The 16,418-nt window shown below is 44.4% G+C and overlaps 1 protein-coding gene across 1 annotated transcript in view; it reads left to right on the top strand.

Annotated features, from left to right (window-relative positions):
• The first annotated feature begins 851 nt into the window (after nucleotides 1-851).
• Nucleotides 852-16,418, top strand: part of LOC126298601 (lysosomal-associated transmembrane protein 4B-like) — a 183,230-nt gene continuing 167,663 nt past the window's right edge. The window contains exon 1 of the mRNA XM_049990001.1: nucleotides 852-1,016. The gene's annotated coding sequence lies outside the window, so the exon portion shown is untranslated. The remainder of the gene's footprint in view (nucleotides 1,017-16,418) is intronic.

The following is a 16,418-nucleotide window of genomic DNA, read 5'->3' as shown; positions in this document are numbered from 1 at the left end:
TGTGAGTTTAGGATAAAAACTGCCTGTGCTGTCTGATTGCCGTTAGTATTTTTGCTGATAAATAAAAAGCTAATTAAATCGTCACTGCTAATGAAAAAGAGTTTAAAAAGGCAAGCAAATTGTCAAATAACATCTTTTAAAGGTGAGAATCATAACAAAGTAAGTGACCATGTTTGTTTGATATGCTTTGTAAACTTACAATATTTTCAGAAATGAGATAGGTACTTAAATTACACGTACATAAAATGAAACATTCTGCATCAGTGTGCTAAAAAAATTATAACTTCACCAGTTTCAATTTTTATGCAATTTAGTATAAATTTCCCACATGATAAGCCTGATGTTTTACGTATGTGAGTAAAAGAACGTTGTGGCAACATTGTTCATTCAATTTCTGGGATAGCAAGATCTGAAGCATTAAAGATTAAAAGCCAAGAAGAATGATGTTAAAATGTAATCTGTAGTAAAGATTTGCAAGGTAAATAGAAAGCTGTATTCCTTAGCTTCTCAGCTGATTTTCACTTTTCTAAAGTGAAGAAAAAAGTTACAGCTATTTGTAAGCTTTGTTAATTTTTATTAAAAAAATTGGTTATCGTGCCTGTCCCTTGGGGAATTTGGCGGTGTAAGCTTTTATTACTGCCACATGCTGCGCGAACTGCAGCTATATTTTCCCAATTTTGAAATGAGAGCAGTATATTATCACGAACACACGTATAATAGTAAAGACAAGTGAAAAGTACAGACTACTGAGCGTATTGTAAGCTTCCGCTATCTGCCACCAGAAAGCGCTACGGGCTTGACACACGAGGCCAGCCGATTGGTATCTTTAATAGCCGTCCCTAGGGCACAAGTCTCTCCCCGGCCTACTGCAGCGCTCCGTGCGGCGCGCAACGGAACTGGAATCCCGGCTGAGCTGGCGCAGCAGCTTCAGTTGCGTCCCAGCCGCCGACGCTTAAACAACGTTGGAACTGAAACTGTTTTGCTGGTGCGCCGCTCCAGGCTCCGCCCACCACCTGGTAGGAGGCGAGCAGTGCCGCGAAACGCTAGACCCATTATATGTTCTCCTCTTTTTGTTTTCGATCTTCCATATTTCCCTTCTTCCCATCATTAGAATCATCATAAAGATAGCGTACGGATTAAAAAAATAAATGTTCAGCAGCCTTTGTCGCCTTTATTTTTTTCAGAATGGCATTTTATTTTTATAGTGAGACGAAATAACGTTTTCTCAGCTCATCTTTTAATGTAATCCTGAAACTCTCGATTTAAATTTAATGCAAACTTGCGCACAAATAGAGAATCACCAATAACCCGTGTTTTTGACTACCACCGCTTTGTCATTGACTACATGAACGTGGATAGTTCATTTCTGCAACGTATTCTTATGCACATATCTTTTGAGTTCTGTATTATAGCTAATATTTTTTATCAGAATTCACATCCAGCACGAACTACCCCGTTTTGTTGACCTGCGGTTATGACACACTTCTTTTTATTAGGGCTCCAGCTGTCCATTCAAATGTGCCAAGGAACATGGCACATACCGTGCCTCATATGTTTCTTTTCAATATCAATAGCTTTCATCCTGCTATTCAGGCACCGGCCGATCCTCTATCATGTGTAATCTCTGAATCGAAACAACCTGTTACCTTCTTTTTCTATTCTTTTACTTTTGGTGCGCGCGCATGTCTGACTGGCAAAGATCAATAAACAGCTGTGCTGCACAGAAACTTCGCGAATTGACATTCGACACTCGTCACATAATAACGGCCATCTTGATGCAGTCGCATATGTCTAAATGCAGATGAAATAATCATGGACACGCATCGCTCACACATTCGAGCGTATCTGTTTCTTTTTCGCATATATGAACTATCAACTATTTCCTTCGAATGTAAAAGAGCCACAGTGCTTTCAGCGGAAATGTCAAGCGGTTTGCGTCGATGGTAGTGGGTATGACAGATGAGACTATGTGACACACATTACTTACTGTTTGGTAGTAATGTACGTGAATGAAAAAATTAAAGACTTTTTAAATGGTCCCTGGTTTCTTCACTGATGAATCCTGACACGCGCAAGTTGTGCCAAAGTAGGAACACTACAGTTGGCTGACAGTCTACTGCTGGAACCGCGCCAGGATCACGCATATGTTACGTGTTTTGGCGTTACCCCGGCCATCTGCACTGTGTACTAGTGCAAGAGAGCCAAAGTTGATTTCGTGTTACGTTTTGAACGAAGTCATGTTTACGTGATTGGTTCACTGTGGTACGTTTCTGAACAAATCTTGAGAAGAGAAGATGGGTTACCACACAAAAAATACGGTTCTATGTAAAAAAAAAAAAAAAAAAAAAGACGCACTGCTGTTCATAACTTCGTCACGAACAAAGATACAAGACAGTAAACGATGCTGGTTAATATCTCCCTGGTAATTAAATACATTTGCATTATACATTCTTCTATGTTGTTTCCAGACAAAATGTTATCTAGGTTGGTAAAGATAAAGAGGATACCCTTTATGTAAATCACAATTCCGAGAAAAAACGTAGTGCTGAGAGAGAATACTTTCTGAAACGCTTTAGCTTCATTTAAACAGTGTCATCTGATTAACGTTCATTTGAATTCGTTATGGGTGAAAAACTGCGCAGCGGAAGGATCAAACCGAAAACTTCGAATTCGCGGTTCAGGTGTATTTCAAATCAACGCTGCACGATCATTCTAGTTTTTGGGTGAAGTTCAACTTTATGAAATCAGCACCCAAGCCACTACTTTGTGCAGCTACTTTCAACTTCTTAGCCCGGGGTAACAATTTCCTCTATTGATTCTACAGATCCAATTTTTGATATACACCTTTCCGTGTACGTTTGGATTCCAAGATTCGTTATTTGTGAGTACAGGTCGGGACTAAGCATGAGGCGGGCTCAATTTCGAAAATTAAAATCCAACAAGACTGGAGTGTGTCAATATAGACAAATGCGACTGTTCGTTCGAAGCCTTCTGATAATAAACATAGAAACAGGTTACCGACGCAGAAATAACATAAAGCGGCCACCTTACGCACCAGAACAGCGCGGTACAAAAATGGTTCAAATGGCTCTGAGCACTATGCGACTTAACTTCTGAGGTCATCAGTCGCCTCGAACTTAGAACTAATTAAACCTAACTAACCTAAGGACATCACACACATCCATGCCCGAGGCCGGATTCGAACCTGCGACCGTAGAGGTCGCTCGGCTCCAGACTGTAGCGCCTAGAACCGCACGGCCACTACAGCCGGCAACGCGGTACGAACACCGAGCATCCCTGCCTCGTGTTCTTCCAACAGTGGTGGCAGGATGTTTGTTTTCATAAGTAATGCCGGAGCGTACTTCGAGTACAACAGTCATTTCTCATTTCCTTTTCGAATGGTGCATAGGAAAAGACGAGCTGAAATTTATACAGTTTTCTCAGCACTGTCATTTCGCAAAATGTTTGTGGGGGAAAGCAATACGTTCTGTTGCCCGATGCACAATACCTCTCCTGTAGCGTCTGCCATGAGAGTCTGATGAAGATCTCCGTGACACTCTTGCGCCTACGAAACAAACCCATGACGAAACGTGCTGCTCTTCTTTGGATCTCCTCGATCACTTTTATTAAACCCACCTGGTAAGGGTCTCACACGATCGTCCAGTACTCAAGAATCATTGGAGCGATTATTTTGTAAGGTACTTCCTTTGCGGATTAACTGTGTTTACTTAAAATCCTCCCAAACAATTTCAGTCTAGCATCTCCTTTTCTTACAACTACACTCATGCTCATAAATTAAGGATGATTGCAGAACGCGGTGCCACACAACGTGGCACTACACAGAAATGGCACTAATAGCATAGGCGCATGGGGAATACACGCGATATGGTATTGGTGATAAGTCCATGGTATTGGTGATAAGTTCTACAAAACGCCACGTTTCCTGCGCATGTACCCCGACATCAATATGGGATACGATCACCATGCACACGTACACAGGCCGCACAATGGGCTGGCATATTCTGGATCAGATGGTCGAGCAGTGCTGGGGTATAGCCTCCCATTCTTGCACCAGTGCCTGTCGAAGTTCCTGGAGTGTCCTAGGGGTTTGAAGACGTGCAGCGATACGTCGACAGAGACCATCCCAGACGTGCTCGATGGGGTTTAGGTCTGGAGAACAAGCAGGCCACTTCATTCACCTGATATCTTCTGTTTCAAGGTACTCCTCCACAATGGCTGCTTGGTGGGGCCGTGTGTTATCATCCATCAGGCGAAAGGTGGGCCCCACTGCACCCCTGAAAAGGCCGACACACTGGTGCAACATGACGTCCCGATATACCTGACCTGTTACAGTTCCTCTGTCAAAGACATACAGGGGTGTTTCTGCACTGCCGGCCGAAGTGGCCGTGCGGTTCTAGGCGCTACAGTCTGGAGCCGAGCGACCGCTGCGGTCGAAGGTTCGAATCCTGTCTCGGGCATGGATGTGTGTGATGTCCTTAGGTTAGTTAGGTTTAAGTAGTTCTAAGTTCTAGGCGACTGATGACCTCAGAAGTTAAGTCGCATAGTGCTCAGAGTCATTTGAACCTTCTTGTACGTGCACCAATCATAATCCTACCCCACACCCTCAAACCACAACTTCCACACAGGTCCCTTTCAAGGACATTAGGGGACTGGTAACTGTTTCCTGGTTGACGCCACACGAAAACCCGGCGCGAATCAGTGTTCAGACTATGCCTGGACTCGTCCGTGAACATAGTCTGAGACCACTGTTCCAATGAGCATGTGCTGTGTTCTTGACACCAGGGTTTACGAGCTCTCCTGTGACTAGGGGTCAGTGGAATGCACCTTGCAGGTCTGCGAACGAATAAACCATGTCTGTTCAGTCGTCTGCAGGCTGTGTGTCTGGAGACAACTGTTCCAGTGGCTGCGGCAAGGCCCAAAGCAAGGCTACCTGCAGTACTCCGTGGCCGTCTGCGGGCACTGATGGTGAGATATCGGTCTTCTTCTGGTTTTGTACACTGTGGACGTCCTATACTGTAGCGCCTAGACACGTTTCCTGTCCGCTGGAATCGTTGCCATAATCTTGAGATCACACTTTGTGGCACATGGAGTGCCCGTGCTACGACCTGCTGTGTTTGACCAGCCTCCCGTCGCCCTAGTGTTCTACCGCTCATAACCTCATCAATATGTGTTCTTTGAGCCATTTTCAGCACACAGTCACCATTAGCACGTCCGAAAACGTCTGCACACTTACTCGCCGCACCGTACTCTGACATGCACCAACACACCTCTGCTTATGTGGACTGCTGCCAGCGCCACTGTGCGACGACCGCAGGTCAGATGCACCGCATGTTCATACCCCGAGGTGATTTAAACCCGCAAACCGACCACCAGAGCTTTGTTTCACCATGTATCAGCATTATCCTTAATTTATGTTAGGAAACCATGAATCCAGTAAAGGAACCTGTTTCCATATTCCGTATGGTCATAATCTAATCACTAACCGATAGAACCAAACCGTATCGAATGTGTGACGGAGGTAACCCTTACCGATAGCCATCTAGATTTGATGGACGAACAGAGCAAACAGTGTTTCACAAGATCAGTGTTTACAGAATGAAAAAAATGGTTCAAATGGCTCTGAGCACTATGGGACTCAACATCTGAGGTCATTAGTCCCCTAGAATTTAGTACTACTTAAACATAACTAACCTAAGGACATCACTGACATCCATGCCCGAGGCAGGATTCGAATCTGCTACCGTAGAAGTCGCGCGGTTCAAGACTGAAGTGCCTATAACCGCTCGGCCACCGCTGCCGGCTTACAGAATCCATCTTGATTCCTGTACAGTAGTTTTTCTTTCTTCAAAACAGTTGACAATACATGAGCAAAAAGTGTGTTCCGTAGTTTCTCAGTATATCTTTGTGCAACTGTCCGACGACCCTTCTTGAAATTGGTAATGTCATGCTCCTCAGTCATTTGAAATGCTCTGTTACTCCAATGACCTACTACAAACTGCCTCTCGAATGGAAGCAAATTCCTTAGGTTGTTTAACAGTCCCTAACAGTGGCTCCTAGGAGTTACAGAGACTACGGAGTAAATAAATTTTTAACCAGGAATCGATTTCAGGAAATTTACCGTTTGGATGTAAAATAAGTTTGAAGATCGCTTCAGTTTCAAATCTCCTGTTTCGCGGTATACACACAAACTGAGAAGGGGTCTCTGCCGTCAGTCCCTGTTGTAATTATCACATCACATACCATTTTCGTCGACTACAACAACGGCTGCGAGAAACTGATACGTCTGCAACCAAGGGAGTGTCATTCAAAATACAAAAGAAAAACCGAGTACTCGAAATATCAACCGTACAATGGGCTCCTGTAGCACACACAGATCTCCTCTGTGTGCGTATCGTGAAGCGGGAGATTTGAAAGAGATCCGGTTCTGAAACTTGGTCAGCCAGGAAGTAATGCCTCTTTTTTTTCTCCTTAGACAAAGTTTTTAAGTGAAAAATTTGTATTTGCCACTGTTTTGTAATTCTTTCTCTCTAGTCCACTGCAGTAGTAACTTTCTGCAGCAACAGGCGCCCACTCACATTCATAAAAGACTGAAAAATGTGTATGCTGAGAATGGATATCAGAACTGTTAGGCGACAGGTTCGACAGATTCCTCGGTGTAATGTCATCGATGTCATCGACTTGTTGAATGTTGTGTGGAGATGCTGCAGTCAGCGGGCTGCCGTTCTGCATTTCGTCAGCCAATGGTGTTTGCCTTCCAGCTTCGTTACAGTGATGAACCCCTCGTCCAACAGCGCTGACAGTGCAACAGTGGATATCAGCACTGTTTGAGGATGGATTCATCGCTGTACCGTCATCGATATCATCGACTCGCTGAATGTTGTGTGGAGACACTGCAGTCAGCAGCCTGCCGCTCCGCGTTTCGTCAGCCAACAGTGTTTGCCCTTCAGCTTCGTTACAGTGATGAACCTCGTCTAACATTGCTGATAGTGCAAAAGTAGATATCAGCACTGTTAGAGGATGGATTCATCGCTGTAACGTCATCGACTCGCTGAGTGTCACGTGCAATCACTGCAGACAGTGCCCTGCCGCTCCGTGTTTCGTCAGCCAATGGTGTTTGCACTTCGGCTTCGTTTCGGCGATGGATCTCGCCTGACAGTGTGGATAGTACAATAGTAGATATCAGCATTGTTAGACGATTGGTTCCTCGCTGTAACGACATCGCTGTCATCGAATCACTGACTTGGGTGGAGTCACTGCAGTCAGCCAACGGTGTTTGTCCTTCAGCTTCGTTATAGCGATGGATCTCGCCTGACAGTGTGGATAGTACAATAGTAGATATCAGCATTGTTAGACGATTGGTTCCTCGCTGTAACGACATCGATGTCATGGACTCGTTGAATGTTGTGTGGAGTCCAGCGGCAGAGGCCGAGGTGAGTGGGTGCGCCTGGAGCGATAGCGGCAGCAGCAGTTGTCTGTTACAGAGTAATTTAGTGTAGTTTGTGTTCTTTTTTTTCACGTATTTCTGATAAGAAGTCGACTGTATGTATTTATTTTACTGTGTAGACTAGTGTTTAGCAAATTATTCTAAGTTTTCGTCTTATCGTAAATCTTAATTCATGTCCTTGAGCGAGGCAGATTCGTCGGTTAATTTTCCGCCACCAGAAGCACCACGTCACCCGTCACGTGACTCAGTTTGAATCAGGTGACCGTTGACTACAGGGTTCCGACAGTCAGTCCAGTGGCAGAAGCTGAGGCGAGTGGATGCGCATGGAGCGGTTGTGGCATCAGTAGTTGTCTGATACAGCGTAATTTCATTTAGTTTGTATTTTTTTCCAATAATTCTGCTAAGAAGTGAACTACACCCGTGTATTTTACTGTGTAGACTAGTGTTTCGCAAATAACTCTAAGTTTTCTTTTTTGCGTAAATTTTAGTGCACATCCTTGTGTAAAGTGGAATCCACGTGTCATTTTCCGCCGCCAGAAGCGCCACGTCACCCATCACTTGACTCAGTTTGAATCAGGTGACCGTTGACTACAGAGCTCTGACAGTCAATCTAGAGGCAGAGGCCGAGGCGAGTGGACGCGCCTGGAGTGGTCGCAGCACCAGCAGTTGTCTGATACAGAGTGAATTAGTTTACTTTGTGTTTTTTATGTAATTCTTCTAAGAAATGAACTATATCTATGTATTTTAGTGTGTAAACTAATGTTTAGCAAATTACGCTTCCGTTTTGCGTAGATCTCACAAGGGGAGGCCACGACGTTGGGATCACGGATATGTTATTTGGCTATTTAGAATTCGTAATTACATATTTAAGGACAAGGGACAGGTTTGAAAAGTCCAAGTCAAACCTCGATAATTAATCATGCGAATGACGTTATTTATAATTGGTAATATAGTAAGTCACAGAGTTCTAGACCAAAAGAGTAATGTAGAATTGCTTGTCGGATGTGCTCTCGACATCACACGTTCAAAAAAATGTTCAAATGTGTGTGAAATCTTATGGGACTTTAACTGCTGAAGTCATCAGTCCCTAAGCTTACACACTACTTAACCTAAATTATCCTAAGGACAAACACATACACCCATGCCCGAGAGAGGACTCGAACCTCCGCCGGGACCAGCCGCACAGTCCATGACTGCAGCGCCTCAGACAGCTTTTTTTTTAAATCTCATTTTGTTCGTTGTATCTGCTCTAGGCAGAAGTCGAAAGACACCCGTTTCAGTTCGATGTTGATCCATTAACTCAGTTTTATTATTATTATTATTACAGTGGGCAGCTGGCCCTCTGACCGAACACGCTCATCTACCGTGCCGGCAAGTCTCATTTAGTTCGCTTTCGTTCGCTGCATCTGCTCGGGGCCGACGTCCTAAGACATCCGTTTAAGTTCGTTTTTGATCGATTAACTCAGTTTTTTTTATTACAGAGGGCCGCTAACCCTCTGACCGATCAGGCTGAGCTACCATGCCGGCAATCTCATTTTGTTCGTTTTCGTTCGTTGTAACTGCTCGGGGCGGACATCGAAAGACACCCATTTCAGTTCGTTGTTGATCCATTAACTCAGTTTTTTTATTACAGAGGGCAGTTAGCCCTTTGACCAAACACGCTCTGTTACCGTGCCGGCTCCGTTAACCCCGCGCGGCCATCACATCTTGCTGGATGTTGTTTGTCACACAAACATGGAAAACATGAATTAAAACTTCATGCAAATACACTTTTTTTGTTATGTTACCTCTCAAATGCCATATAAATTAATTAATGAGACCAGTGAAGAAAAAAAATAGATTAAAAAGTGTTTGCGGAATTTCTTTTTTCTGCGGTTTGTTCGTTATTGTTCGTTGTATTTGGTCGTAGCGGACGTCACATGACATGTGTTGAAGTTCGTTGTTGGTCCCTTCACTCAGTTACAGAGACCAGCCAGCCAGTGACCGAATGCGCTGAGTTACCGTGCCGGTGTGGGATTCGCACCGTCGCCTCGACCACGACCCCTGGAACGCTAACAGCATGACCACAATGAATTCTTACGGCCAGTCCCTTTGCGCAGATACATGATTTACATAATAGATACATGAAACTTCTCATGCGATTTTCTTGGAATTGCCAGAGTAGGCCGGCCGGAGTGGCCGAGCGGTTCTAGGCGCTACAGTCTGGAACCGCGCGACCGTTACGGTCGCAGGTTCTAATCCTGCCTCGGGCATGGATGAGTGTGATGTCCTTAGGTTAGTTAGGTTTAAGTAGTTCTAAGTTCTATGGGACTGATGACCTCAGAAGTTAAGTCCCATAGTGCTCAGAGCCATTTGAACCATTGCCAGAGTAGTGCATCTTACTACTTTCACATTATGTTGTTCTAATGGCCTACAAACGGTGTATAGAGTTTGAAGTAAATCCGTTATCCCAGCGTCGTGGCCTCTCCTTGTTAGTGCATATCCTTGTGTGAGATGGATTCCTCGTGTTGATTTCCCGCTGTCAGAAGTGCCTCATCACATCTCTACATTTAAATCTCGTGTTAGTACACGGTATATAGCTTGGATCACTGCATTAGAGTTTGCTCAAAGCTGTGGGAACATCAGGACGCCAGTTACGAGACCTGCAACACCTTTGATGCCGTTGGAATAACCTGGTCCACTGGTTGTCGCTGGGTCTTCCAATACACAACATCTGACCAGTCTATCCTCACTCAAGAGAGAGTGGCAGACAGTGATGGATTCTTATATCACTGGGCAGAAGGCGAAAAAGGGAATGGACCACACGGGTTGCTCCTTATGCGTTAGCAACAAGTACAAGGTGTTACCCAGTGTTCGTAGTATTTCTGAGCCAAGACTGTTGCGCCAACGGCCAGCACCCCTGCCCAGTCCGCAAAATTGCAGAGGCTGGGTGTGCTAGTCGTTAAGCGGAACAAACACTGGTAGCAGTTATTTCTGTAAAATATCTGGGAGTATGCGTGTGGAACGATTTGAAGTGGAATGATCATATAAAATTAATTGTTGGTAAGGTGGGTACCATTGGGAGAGTCCGTAGAAAATGTAGTCCATCAACAAAGGAGGTGGCTTACAAAACACTCGTTCGACCTATACTTGAGTATTGCTCATCAGTGTGGGATCCGTACCAGGTCGGGTTGACGGAGAGATAGAGAAGAGCCAAAGAAGAGCGGCGCGTTTCGTCACAGGGTTTTTGGTAAGCGTGATTGCGTCACGGAGATGTTTATCAAACTCAAGTGGCAGACTTTACAAGAGAGGCGCTCTGAATCGCGGTGTAGCTTGCTGTCCAGGTTTCGAGAGGGTGCTTTTCCGGATGAGGTATCGAATATATTGCTTCCCCCTACTTATACCTCCCGAGGAGATCACGAATGTAAAATTAGAGAGATTCGAGCGCGCACGGAGGCTTTCCGGCAGTCGTTCTTCCCGCGAACCATACGCGACTGGAACAGGAAATGGAGGTAATGACAGTGGCACGTAAAGTGCCCTCCGCCACACACCGTTGGGTGGCTTGCGGAGTATAAATGTAGATGTAGACGTAGAAGCTCCAACATTAGGCAGGTGATGGAGCATCTCAGAGATACAGCATTCAAGGCTTGAAAGAATGCCAGTGTACACTTCGTATATTAGCCAAGGGATCTCGTCCGTGGCGTGGAAGAGACCGTGCCAGTGGCTATAAAGAATCCTGGATACAACCGGCTGCAAAAAGTGCCACATTTTGCCACGAAAGACGCCTGCCGCTTTGGTTCTGAGGCCTACATCAGAGGCTCTGCGGACTCTGAACGGCACTAGATGTGTATTTCTCTGATGAGGAATTGTAAAATTCCCCTTAATAGGTAAGGCTTGCACTACACACAGTATGCAGCTACTGGGGTAGCAGAGTACGTGTAGTGTGCTCATGGGGGAGTTATCTTACAGAAACTCTCCCTTGGGCCAGAGATGAATTTCGTGCCAAAGTAGAAGTTACATCAGGCACAGTGTTCTCAGAGAATCCTCGTCCTCGCAGATCAGACACAGAAAATGCTAATATTATATTATCCAACAGTAGGAGCACCCAAGGAAAGGTTCCAGATTAAGTACACTTGTGGAAGGTTATAGTGCCCAGACAGTATTAGCAACAGAAACTTCGCTGGAACTGGAAATAAACACCAACGAAATACTAAGCTCAAGTTGAAATATTTCTATTAAGGGTATGTTAGTAACAAGTGGTGGTAGCGCATGTATCTCAGAAAAAGAACTCGATAATATCTCGCGAGATTATCACGGATCCTAAATGTTTATTAGCTGTTTAAAGTTAAGCATCAGAGGTCAGTCAGAAATGGCAATCAGATGCTTTTCTAGACCGCCTGGCTCAGGAGCTGTAGTAGCAGAGAGCTTCAGAGAGAACTTAAAGAATATGGCTCTGAGCACTATGAGACTTAACTGCTGAGGTCATCAGTCCCCTAGAACTTAGAACTGCCTAAACCTAACTAACCTAATGACATCACACACATTCATGCTCGAGGCAGGATTCGAACCTGCGACCGTAGCGGTCACGCGGTTCCAGACTGAAGCGCCTAGAACCGCACGGCCACACCGGCCAGCATAACGACATCGCTCGACTAGAGCGGCCAGCATGTTCTCCAGACATGAACACTATCGAACATGCATGGGAGAGATGGAAAAGGGCTGTTTATGGACGACGTCGCCCACCAACCACTCTAAGTGATCTACGCCGAATTGCCGTTGAGGAGTGGGACAATCTGGACCAACAGTGCTTTGATGAACTTGTGGATAGCCCGCATCTCGTGTTCGTGCGGTAGCGTTCTCGCTTCCCACGCCCGGGTTCGATTCCCGGCGGGGTCAGGGATTTTCTCTGCCTCGTGATGGCTGGGTGTTGTGTGATGTCCTTAGATTAGTTAGGTTTAAGTAGTTCTAAGTTCTAGGGGACTGATGACCATGGATGTTAAGTCCCATAGTGCTTAGAGCCATTTGAACCATTTGAACTTGTGGATAGCATGCCACGACAAATACAGACATGCATCAACGCAAGAGGACGTGCTACTGGGTATTAGAGGTACTGGTGTGTACAGCAGTCTGGACCACCACCTCTGATGGTCTAGTTGTATGGTGGTACAACATGCAATTTGTGGTTTTCATGAGCAATAAAAAAGGCGGAAATGATGTTTATATTGATTGATCTCTGCTCCAATTTTCTGTGCAGGTTCCGGAACTCTCGGAACCGAGGTGACGCAAAACTTTTTTTGATGTTTGTATGTAAACAAACTACTCGCTTGGCGCATGTTTTCTTTATTTAGGATGTAATATTTGTCAAGATGACGGCAATTAATGATCATGATTATTACTATAATTTGCTGGCAAGACGGTGGCTTTGGTCCACTTTTACCCAAGTGATCAATACTTTTAGAGTAAATTGATAACTCTTATTTCAATAACGGTAGTTTATGATCGAAAATAATGTGATGCTTCCCCCACTATCGCCCCACAGCCCTCACTGTGCTGCTATTGGTCATGCCCACACAAGTGCCACCATCTCCTTCTCAGTTTCCTTCCAGCATCCTGAAACTGGCATTCTTAAAAAGGATCTCACTCAAGTTGCAGCAGCAGCATCTGTAAAGCCAGGTGATATTGCAAATTTCCAGCATAGTATAACACCCAGCAGTTTTGGGTTAGTGTTCGTGAATGTTCAGAACCCAAAACTACTTTCTTTGCAACATACGTCGCCATTTACGGTTTCGTGGCTAATTTTTGCCAATTTTTTTAAAGAAAACCCACATTTCATTGCCAAGTTTTTAAGCTAATTTTACCAATTTTTTAAGATGACGAACATAAGTACGGATTTCGCTGCTATTTTATATATTTCCAGGACACACTCTTTTTCATCAGGGCACATCACAACAAGAAATACACAGCAGGGCTATGTTTTACTTAAACCGAACTTATTATCCACACTTCAGTGTGTGACGTAACCATCAGCTCCCCTAACACTATGTGATTGTACTGGACTTTTAAAGAAAATAACGGCTGGAACATTTCTACAGAGAAAGGTACGTACTTCGCTACTATGTTCCAAACCTGTACCGCTACAACCAAGGCAAGAATAGGAGAGCTATGCATTCAACTTAAAAACAATAGCTTTCCGTGTTCCACACAGTCTTTACCTATGCACCACATCGCACATTCCAAAGTGCTTGTCTTGATTTCACGAAGGCTGTGGAAAGTGGGAGACCATTTCTTCTTTATTTAAAACTGAAAGAAATGCGACAGCTCTGCTCCCAGTCCGGATGCACGCTACCGCTGCGTAGCTCCGGCTGGAGCTTCCGCCACCACAGTCTCTAGAGCTTTATCAACTCTGCTGAAATATGGCTTAGGATTTATAATAACTGTCAAAGAAACTTAACTATACTTCATAACTGTGCAGTTGAAAAAACTGCTGAATTACAAGTCTAATGTTTAAGATTTTCTTCCACAAGTCATCGATAAACCTTGGAAGCATTTGTCTGTTTAGCTTGATGTCACATGCTGCTTCAAGCTGTTTGTCTCGCGTCATTTATTACATAGTCTTTCTTTAATAGACTTTAAATATAACAGACATACGTTAAAACCTGTTTTCGTTGCTGGTCGCTACATTCATTTGCTCTTACCATAGTCAGTAGCGTGATTGCAAATAGAGAAAAGGGTGTAGCCCCAGCATCACAAACTGGTCGTGCTATGCGAGCAACACATTTCGTATGAAAATGATGTTGTTGTTGTGGTCTTCAGTCCTGAGACTGGTTTGATGCAGCTCTCCATGTAAGAAGACGTATTTAAAACAAGTTTATTTTTATTCGATACCTTCACAGCGCACTTTGATAGGAGGTATGTTAGGAACCACCCTTAATATACGAGGACTGCTGTTTCACACATGACTCGGTTTCTCCGCATATTCTCGCCTTTAACAATTCCTCCATTAAAAAAGTTCGACCATGGATAATACAGACGTACAATGCAGTAGTAGTATCGCTCTTCTTGCTTTTCTACCCAACGTAACATATTTGCGAACAAAATAAGAGGCGGAACTTCTGCTGCTGGATGTCTCCTAGTGAAAAACCGTATTACCCCAAACTTTTCTCGGTACGATCACTTCGCGATATGTGAACAACATTTAGAAGCAGTGGTGAAGAGGACACCTCTCGGGCTCCTTTTTGTTGTCCGAGTACCGCTTCTCCCACCCCCAGTCCCCCTTTCTAACGTATCTGCCGGTCTTTGATATACTGCATTAGCATCTACCTTATTTCAACACGTAAGGCAGCCTCTTGGTGTCCCCAGTCAAGTAACAGGGCCCTGCTAATGCTCTCAAAATCCCATCACGATGCGACAGCACAGTTCCATCAGTTAGAAGGCTGCCTATCTGTCACAGGCTATGTAGAGAGCTATCACAATGAGAAAAAATAGCATGGAAGACTATAGTTTTAATGGAACACCTGTTAATAGTGGAAGGGAGTACCACAGACTTCATCACTGTACTTAAATAGCACTGACAACATTTGGAAACTGTACTACACACACATCTGATTCTACTGCTCTGCTGGATAACTGAGTATTTCTTCGTAAGTAAACTACATTTCGAAATCAGGAGGGAGTGTATACGTCATGGAAGACTGGGAGTGAGTGGATAACTGAGTATTCGTAATAATCAATTCAGGAGGAGGTCTGTATGCATTTATATGGTATGGAAGACTGTAGTTTTAATTGAACATTTATTAATGGCCGGAGGGAGTAGCGCGTGCGCGCGCGCGCACACACACACACACACACACACACACACACACACACACACACACACACACACACACTTACATAGGACAGACAGACACTTGGAAACTATACGATAGTATTTTGCAATTAATAGTTTTCTGTATGCTTTGAATTACACATTTACTGCATCCAAAACCTGTTGGAGCAAGTATACCACCTTACATTGAACAATCATTGATCTTATAACCATTGATTAACTGAAATAACAAGCAAACATCTCAGTCTCACTGCTCTCACTATCTTAAGCAAAGCAATACCACACATCTACTCTTGCTCCACTGCAGCATATACCACTCCCTGCAAATAACATGCAGGGTGACAATTGTTGAACTGTGTGAAATAATATTCTCAAAACTTCCGAACGATTTGCGTTAGGACGTTCAAACTGCACGGCTGGCCGCGGCGCATGATGGGCGTTAATATGCGGATTCGCAGGCGCCTTGTTGTTGGTGGTCATTTGCACGTGAAAATGACGGTACAGCATGCCTGAGCGAGGAGCGATGGTGAAGGCCTACTACGCGAGCAATAACAGCCCAACTGTGGCTCAAAGGAAGTTTGCAACCAAGGTCAGACTAAAGACTACTGGTCCAAGTGTGCTAACAATCAAGAGTTTGTTTCGCAAGTTTGAGAGAACGGGTAGTGTTCGTGATGACAGTGTTGGCAATGTCGCTCGTCCAAAAAGGGTGAAAACGCCTGTAAACATCGAGAAGACACACGCTGTGTTTCAAACCAACCCCAGGAAATCGATCAGACGGGCTGCACCACAGGTTAAAATCGACTGGGAGACACTGTAGCAAACTGTTGTTGTAAACCTGGATATCTTCCCATACAAAGTTCAAACCCATCAGCCATTAAGCCCCAGGACCATGGAGCAGCGGTTATGTTACGCCAGTACTATTATCCATAGAACTGACGAATAGGACTTTGATTTAACAACAAAGCCCACTTTCATTTGGATGGGTTCATCAGTAGGCAAAATTGGGCTATTTGGGGGACTGAGAATCCGCATTTCGCAATCAAGAAGTCTCTTCACCCATATCAGGTGACTGTGTGGTATGCAGTGTCCAGTCACGGAATACTTGGTGTGATATTCCTTGATGGCACTATGGTACGTGAAGGTTCTGGA

Source organism: Schistocerca gregaria, chromosome X (assembly GCF_023897955.1).
Source record: "Schistocerca gregaria isolate iqSchGreg1 chromosome X, iqSchGreg1.2, whole genome shotgun sequence".
Taxonomy (NCBI): Eukaryota; Metazoa; Arthropoda; class Insecta; order Orthoptera; family Acrididae; genus Schistocerca; species Schistocerca gregaria.
This window is presented reverse-complemented; position numbering and strand designations above follow the sequence as displayed.